Here is an 8,489-nt window from a genome sequence, read left to right as displayed (position 1 = left end):
CATCACTCACCAGGGGTTTGGATGTGGGTATTGGTGGGAGGAAATCTTGAACCAGCCCTGTCTGCATTCCACGTCTGTTCAACCGCGTTTCATAAACCTATAATAGCCTCCGCGGCAAACCTTTAGTTTGTCTACCAGTGAAAGAGAAAATTATTGTTTTTAAAAATAGAAGGAAGGTTGTTCTTAAGCCAAATAAAGGAAGCCTGGTGCTTTTAAAAAAATCAATAATGTGAAGCAGAAATACAGGAGACAGTGAGCGGGAACAAAACAATCCTACCCGTGTACCACCATCCGGATGAATACAGAGATTCTTAGTGATAGCTTGCCCAAGTACGAAGGCTCCCCCATAAGCCAGGGCCTGTAGCTGAGCCCATTAATAGCTTTATAAAAACTTCTTATTGCAAAGCCTTGCAGCACAGGTCACTGTAAGTTCTCCCCGAACAGAGACCACCTACGATTTCTGTTGGATCAAAAAGTAATATTATACAATTGAAGATCATCCCTGGAGCATTAACAGTGCGCTCAGAGATACTGTAACATTGCTATACAGTCATTCACAATTTAATACCATTTTAATGATTTTCTCACTCCGAGTTATTATTTGGACACTGAGAAGACGTTGTACAGATGTTTAATAACACATACATCTGTAAGTCTACGGACAATCGTTCCTGAATCTATTGAGAGAGGTATAATTCCCCAAACCATGCCAACGCTGTGTTCTCATCTTCAAATGAAAGCAGCCGAATGTTCTTCTACACAGCACTGATGCTAGAAGAACAGTTTTATCAATTTTAATTGTTAATCTCTGTTGTTAAAACCAATGGAAGTGTTTTCTGAACTACAGTATACTAAACAACTATAATTTAAGCATTGTAAGGGGGGTATTCAATCTGTGGTGATATTTACCAACAGGGGAAATATCGGCATTTGCCTATTCAATGCTGCCGTTACAGAATGTCACATCCGACTTTTCAAAAGTCGGATCTGTTTTGATGGAAAACGGCTGCGGATTATGGAATTCATGCCCGTTAATTTTCGGCAATCCCCGTACTTTCTGACACTCGACAGCCAGAAGTGTGTTGAGGATGCAGTTAATATGGCACTGCCTTTTATTCTGCAGCATCTGAATCAACCGGGCATTTACATGAGGATCCTGTTTGTCGATTTCAGCTTGTCATTCAATACAATTGTTCCTAGAATCCTGCACCCAAAATTACTCCATTTAGGGGTTTCGGAATCTACCTGTTCCTGGATTGGAGATTTATTGACAGATAGAAAGCAGGTTGTGAAAGTGGGGGAATTTTCTTGTGGTGTGCATACGATCAGCGCAGGGGCTCGTCAGGGATGTGTCCTCTCCAGTTTGCTTTTCTCGTTGTACACCAATGACTGCACCACAGCTGCGCAATCAGTAAAAATTATAAAATTTGCAGATGACACCACCATCATTGGTTTAATCAAGGGTGGGGATGAGTCTGTATATAGGTGGAAGTAGACCAGTTTACACTGTGGTTTAGCAGTAACAACATTTAACTAAATCCACTTAAAACAGTAGAGATGGTGGTGGACTTTAGGCGGAAGTCATCTGCTGTGCTTTCGCTCGTGATTGCTGATAGTGTTGTGTCATTGGTGCACTCCTTTAAGTTCCTGTAATTTACCAGGGTACTTGGGTAGTTTCACGGCGCCACTCTAAGCTACGTTGTCAGCGTAGGCCAAGCTATGTTGTCAGCGTAGGCCAACAGCAGCCCAGCATAGTCAGTGAAGTGTCCCCGCGGCAGCCCTGCGTAGTCAGCATAGTGTCCCCGTCAGGTAGCGTAGTCACCGTACTGTCCCCGCAAGCTGCAGCTCTGTGCCCGGCATCCCTGGCAAGCCTAGTGAGCGCCTCTCACACAGCGCCCAAAACTGACAAATCCCCTGCGCTGGCGTCCATCTGCATGGGACGCACAAGCGTCTTATACGCAAGTGCGTCTCAGTAATTCATGCGGCAGGGGGCAGCAACTCTGCCGTGTCCGCCTCATGAAGGCATGGTTAGGAGTTCGGTAGCGCGTGCGTCTCGTGCACAAAGGGCGGTGCGGTGTGCAAGTGCGTCTCATGCACAAAAAAGGACTAATTTTCCAGTACTCCACGTTACATACTGGCAGATGCCTCCATTTTAAACCCCCACTTACCACATCAGCCCAAATCATGGTGAGCGCAGCGAGCCCCGTGAGGGGATGCGGTACGCGTCCTCCTGACCTGTTCATACCCCCACTATCCACGTCGGTGTGGAGTTGGTTTTATAAAATGTGGTGAGCGCATCGAGCCACTGAGCCCAAAGCGAGCGCAGCAAGCCCAGTGAGGGGACATGGAAAAAGAGCCTGAAACATCGTGAGCGCAGCGAGCCCCACGAGGGGCACTGAGTACACATCAAGTAATCCATGTCCCCTCGCTCACTGCGCTTGCCACTCTTCAGGCTTGTTTTCCGCGTCCCCTTGCGGGGCTCGCTGCGCTTGCCACGCTTCAGGCTTGTTTTCCGCGTCCCCTTGCGGGGCTCGCTGCGCTTGCCACGCTTCAGGCTTGTTTTCCGTGTCCCCTTGCGGGGCTCTCTGCACTCGCTGCTCTTCGGGGTCGGTGGCTCACTGCGCTCGCCACACTTTTTAAAATCAACTCCTCACTGACATGGATAGACAGGTCGGGAGGATGCGTACTGTGTACGCTCGCCACGCTTCAGGCTGACGTGGATAGTGGGGGTGTTTCAGGAACACATTCACACATATCATGTCAGGCAGGTTAAAAATGGTCAATGATGCACACACAATGTAATAAGCGGTGACACAACGCTGACTGACTATGCCAACTGCGTAGTCAGAGTCAAGAAGCATGCAGGGGACCAGCTGCATCCTGACCAGGACTTGTTTAAAATGCTGCCATGAGACAGGCGATTTAGGGAGATACCTGCTAAGACAGCTAGAAGTCTTAAAAGGTTTTTCCTCAAGCGATCTATCTGTTGAACATTGATTAAAATGTCGGAACTAAGTAATTGCATACTGTATTGTACTGCTGCCAGAAGGCAGATATCTCTCTTTTTGTGACTGAAATTAGTTTCTTTATTGCACTGTGTACTTGAGGTATATGTATGTTGTGTGTGTTTACCCTTTATGTTGGTATTTGGCTGATGCAATGTAAACCAACCCTTATCTCACACAAGACACTACTAAATCTCTTATCCATGCACTCATTATATCCCACATTGTTTATTGCAATAGTCTCCTAACTGGTCTTTCCAAGAACAGACTCTCGCCACTCAGTGCCGGTGCAAGGGTGTTCAGCGCCTCCCTGCAAACTACAGGTTGAGCATCCCTTATCCAAAATTCTCGGGACCAGGAAAATATTGGATAACGGATTATTCCGTATTTCGGAATATTTTAATTTTTCAATGATGTTTTTTGAATTATCTTGCATTTATGCTGTATAAACACATAAAATACACACATATATATTTTATTACCACATAAAATACACACAAATATATTTTATTTGTTCAAAAAACAAGGTTTCAAAACATGAAACAAAATTTGTGTACTATCTCAGATACTGAATTTGAATGGCAAGCAATCATTTTCTTGTACATATATAGTGCCAGTTACATGTCATGTCCTCAGTAGGGCTGTTACAAATGTCCCCAGTGAGTTTTTAGCAAAAAAATATTTTTTTCTTCACTTTCTGGAATGTATGGTTTTCGGAATAATTCGGATAACGGATATTCGGATACGGGATACTCGACCTGTATAGATTTGCGCCCTACCTCCTACACCTAATAAAGGGACAGGTGCACTGCAAAAAACTGGTGGTGTGTGGTAACATAAAAGTATCCCCAAATTCAAATTATGTCATACAGAAGATGTGTGCTGAGCAATTATGCACGTCGCTAGGCCAAAAGCCTGGTTGCCACGTCTGTATGCCCCTTTAACTGTACACAATGTAAAATAGGAAAAAACATTTCATTAAGGCAATGACAATTCTGTGCTGCAATTTGGAATTCCTTAATGAATATTTTGTGTGCACCCTGGCATGTAACTTTGGAGGGTGAGTGCTGTCAATATGTAAATTGACCGCACCCCACCCTGGGATGTGGGTGCTGTTTGCACTCCATTCCTAGGAATGGCGAGTGTGTTGGTACTTCTGTATCTATATATTTGGGTTGATTTTTAATTAACCTCTGTTACTGTGATCATAGCTTTCTCATGCACCCTAGATAAGCTAATTTACCTGAAACCTGTGACAGCTGCCCCTTTAATACTAATTCAGGTGCTGTGTTTGGGATTGTCTCACCTTATAAAAGCCATTAGTTACTTGGCAGTTGAGCATTAACCCAGGAAAAAAACACATGTTCATTTTAGCTATGATGTGTAAGCAGGTGCCAGGTTCCCAAGAAAACCAGTTTTTAGTGTAGGACTTGCAGTGAAATGGGGTCCCTTGGCGATGGGCTGCAAGCTTAAATGCATTGATCAATTCATGAACTAAAACCCCATTATTTATTTATTGATTATTTGAATGTTAAGGTGAGTTAGTTTGTTGTAGTGAGTGCTGGGCCCCCTGTGTTTGTATTTACTAGAGTGTGTGGTCACAGGCCACCGCACCCCACCCTGGGATGTGGGTGCTGTTTGCACTCCATTCCTAGGAATGGCGAGTGTGTTGGTACTTCTGTATCTATATATTTGGGTTGATTTTTAATTAACCTCTGTTACTGTGATCATAGCTTTCTCATGCACCCTAGATAAGCTAATTTACCTGAAACCTGTGACAGCTGCCCCTTTAATACTAATTCAGGTGCTGTGTTTGGGATTGTCTCACCTTATAAAAGCCATTAGTTACTTGGCAGTTGAGCATTAACCCAGGAAAAAAACACATGTTCATTTTAGCTATGATGTGTAAGCAGGTGCCAGGTTCCCAAGAAAACCAGTTTTTAGTGTAGGACTTGCAGTGAAATGGGGTCCCTTGGCGATGGGCTGCAAGCTTAAATGCATTGATCAATTCATGAACTGAAACCCCATTATTTATTTATTGATTATTTGAATGTTAAGGTGAGTTAGTTTGTTGTAGTGAGTGCTGGGCCCCCTGTGTTTATATATATATATATATATATATATATATATATATATATATAATCACATGCATACAGTACCCCCTCCCCCAGCATAAGGGCCCACACTCATAGTGAAGTGTTGGTAGATAGATAAATAGTAGGAAGGTATAGAGGAGTAATTAGCCTTATATATATAGATAATAGATAGATAGATAGATAGATAGATAGATAGATAGATAGATAGTGGGTAAATAGATAGATAGTGGACAGATAGATGGATAGATAGATAGATAGATAGATAGATAGATAGATAGATAGACTTACTTAGTCAGTAGTTCGAGGGCTGTCTCTCTCTCTAATGATCCTCCCTCCGGAGATTAGTGCACTGCAGAGCTGCACAGTGGGTTCTGATGGGGGCATCTAGTGGCTCCTGGAAGTACTGCATTCTCAGCAGTAACTCTGCCAGTCCCTCCATTGATTGCCTGTATTTTACCCTATTCAATATACAGATAAAACACTTCTACTAGCATATAAAGCTATTAACCATACTGCACCAGCTAGTGGGGGAGATTCTCTAAACAAGAAATGCGGTAAAAACCCCGTTATCGGGTTTTTACCACATTTTGGGATTCTCTAAGCATCCCCGCCGGGTTAACGCGGCAGGGGGCATCGCCAGAAAAATCTGGCGATGCCCCATAGAAGCCAATGGGCTTCTACCGCATCCCACCGCCGCCCCGCAACGACCCCCCGCCGCCCCGCATCGCCCCCTCCTCCCTCACCTGTGTCCGGGCAGCACAGAGCTGTGCTGCCTGTACCTGTGACCTCCTCCCTGCACTGATCCTCTTCTGGGTGCGGGGAGGAGGAGAGCCCGGCGCAGCAGCAGCAGCGCCGGGTGTGTGAGGGAGGGGGAGCCTGCTGGGACCCGGCGACTCTCACGCAAAGGACAGCTCTTAACGCAAGAGCTGTCCTTTGCTATAATTATCGCATATGTTAGAACATATGCGATAATTATAAATGCGATGGGCGGCGAAGGGGGGCGGAGATTCTTAGAGAATCTCCCCCTATATCTCTCTACTTATCACAAAATATCTCCCATCTCGACCACTCCGCTCTGCACAAGATCCGCATCTCTCTTCTGCACGGATCACTAGCTCCCATTCACTATTACAGGACTTTCATCGGGCTGCTCCCATCCTATGGAATGTCCTCTCTACTAGCCTCCAAACTTTGAAGCATTCCATGAAAACTCCCCTCTTCCTATGTCCCTATAGATTGTAAGCTTGCAGCAGGGCCCTTTTACCTCCTTAGTCTGTCTGTTGTTACCCAGTTTGTTTTATCACTGTCTACTATTGTCAAGCGCAACGGAATCTACTGCGCTATATAAGAAACTGTAAATAAATAATAAATAAAATAAATATAAGCTGCAAAGGTTTATCTAATCTGCAAATGTATGGAATGATACAATACATTTCAATGTACAAAAGAAATTCAGCTTAATTTAAAAAAGGAAAATATTGGTACGTTCTTAAAGGTAGGAGCACCATTGAAATGATTCAAGTGTAATATTTTATTTTTAGAACACCAAATGATTTGTGACATAACGTGTTTACAAAACAAACTGATTAGGTTCATTATAACTGTTACTTCTTGTTTGACTTGATGATGATTTGTGAATGTCGGTGATTAATTCATCATGTACTGTATTAGAATAAAAAGAACATGCTGTAGGTGAATGAGAATCCAGTTCCCAGGAATGGTCGGGGGTTGTGTTGCAAGAACACGAGATATCCCTTGGCTTTAGATCGATGCAATCACAGATGATCAGTTATACGGGTTCACAGCCTAGTGCAGCAGCTGCTAGGGACTACTGCAATAACCGCAATGAGCAGAACATCACAGAAAGAGCATATAGCAGTTCTTATACTACGAATGCTACACCTAGTAAATCCACAGTATCATTGATTTATGCAGTAGAATAAATTCGTATTAAAAAGAAAAACATATCAAATAAAATGCTATCCACTGGTTTCAAATACAGTGTATTAGAATATACACTTGTGAGATTTTGTTAGATTTGACCCAATTCAGGAGGATTGGGTCAATTTATCTGACAAAATCTGATGTGCCTGTCTGACAAAATCTTATGTGCCTGATGTGTAGGACCCAATGCACAATCCTATGCCATTGGGTATAACCAAGAGATTGCAAGAGATTGATCACCCTGCACATAGGGTAAATCTTGAGTCAATCAGGTCCAACTTGTTGGACAATAAGTTGGACAAGTGTAAGGGGGCCTTATGTGATCTCTGCTTGCAACTACAGTATGTCTATAATAGGATAGCAGAGCTGTAACCAGGGGTGTACCTAGGGTTGCCACCTCACTCATCATCAATTCCTGGAGATTCCCCCCTCATAATTTAAATGTGCGCACTCCCGCACAATATATATATTGCGCTGTGTTGTCCGGCACTCCTCGCAATCCTAAACGTTGCTGCCTGGGTCCCTCCCCTGTGGATGGCTCCACCAGATATGTGCAGGAAAAAAATAGGCGTCACTCCGGGACTTTTGCGAAACAGTGAGTTTACTGTGAAACGGCCAACGTCGTTTCGGGCAATGCATATATATACATACACACATACATATTCATATATATATATATATATATATATATATATGTGTGTGTGTGTGTGTCTGTATATGTGTGTGTATATATATATATATATATATATATATATATACATACACACACATATGTATTTACATACACATATACATAAATATATACATACACTGTCTCGTTATTATTGTTATTCACCTACTGTCTGGCTGGCTGTGAGGGGCGGCTGGGCAGGGCTTCTGGCAGCAGCAGGAAAGCTCAGTGCGAAACGCGCATCGGCGTTGTCACATGTGCTGGGGCACGCTGTCCTACCTTATACTATTGATTTAAATGTGAAATTTTGTATGTCTAGGTAGTGGAGTGCATTCAAACACTGACCGTCCCCGGGTGCCGAGATTAGCATCCAGCCGGCGTCGGCTGTGATTCATCTCAGCAGCAACGCCGCATGGAGATCTTTCAGTGTGCAGCGGCGCAAACGGCAATAGGGCGGCAGTGTAGGGGATAACTAGGCTACCCCGGTTTCCTCCTCTCGTATCAAAAGTGTACTTTTAAACTCTTTTATTTTGACAAACCATCAATCATATAGAGGACGGATCGGCCAGGACGCTGGCCGCACTGTCTCTTTTCTCTTTTTGTGACGTGACAAGCAGTTTATGTAACTAAATGTCATTATAATTACCTCAATCTCATTGTTACAGTGTGTCTAATACACCTTAAGCACCCATATCTGACATTGCTATATCATAAAGGTATTATTGACAAACAGTCCCCTGCCATGTTAGGATTTTTATATCCTTTTTAATGTGT

This window comes from Crinia signifera, chromosome 1 (genome assembly GCF_055691185.1).
Source record: "Crinia signifera chromosome 1, ASM5569118v1, whole genome shotgun sequence".
NCBI classification, from domain to species: Eukaryota; Metazoa; Chordata; class Amphibia; order Anura; family Myobatrachidae; genus Crinia; species Crinia signifera.
Note: the sequence above shows the minus strand (reverse complement) of the source record.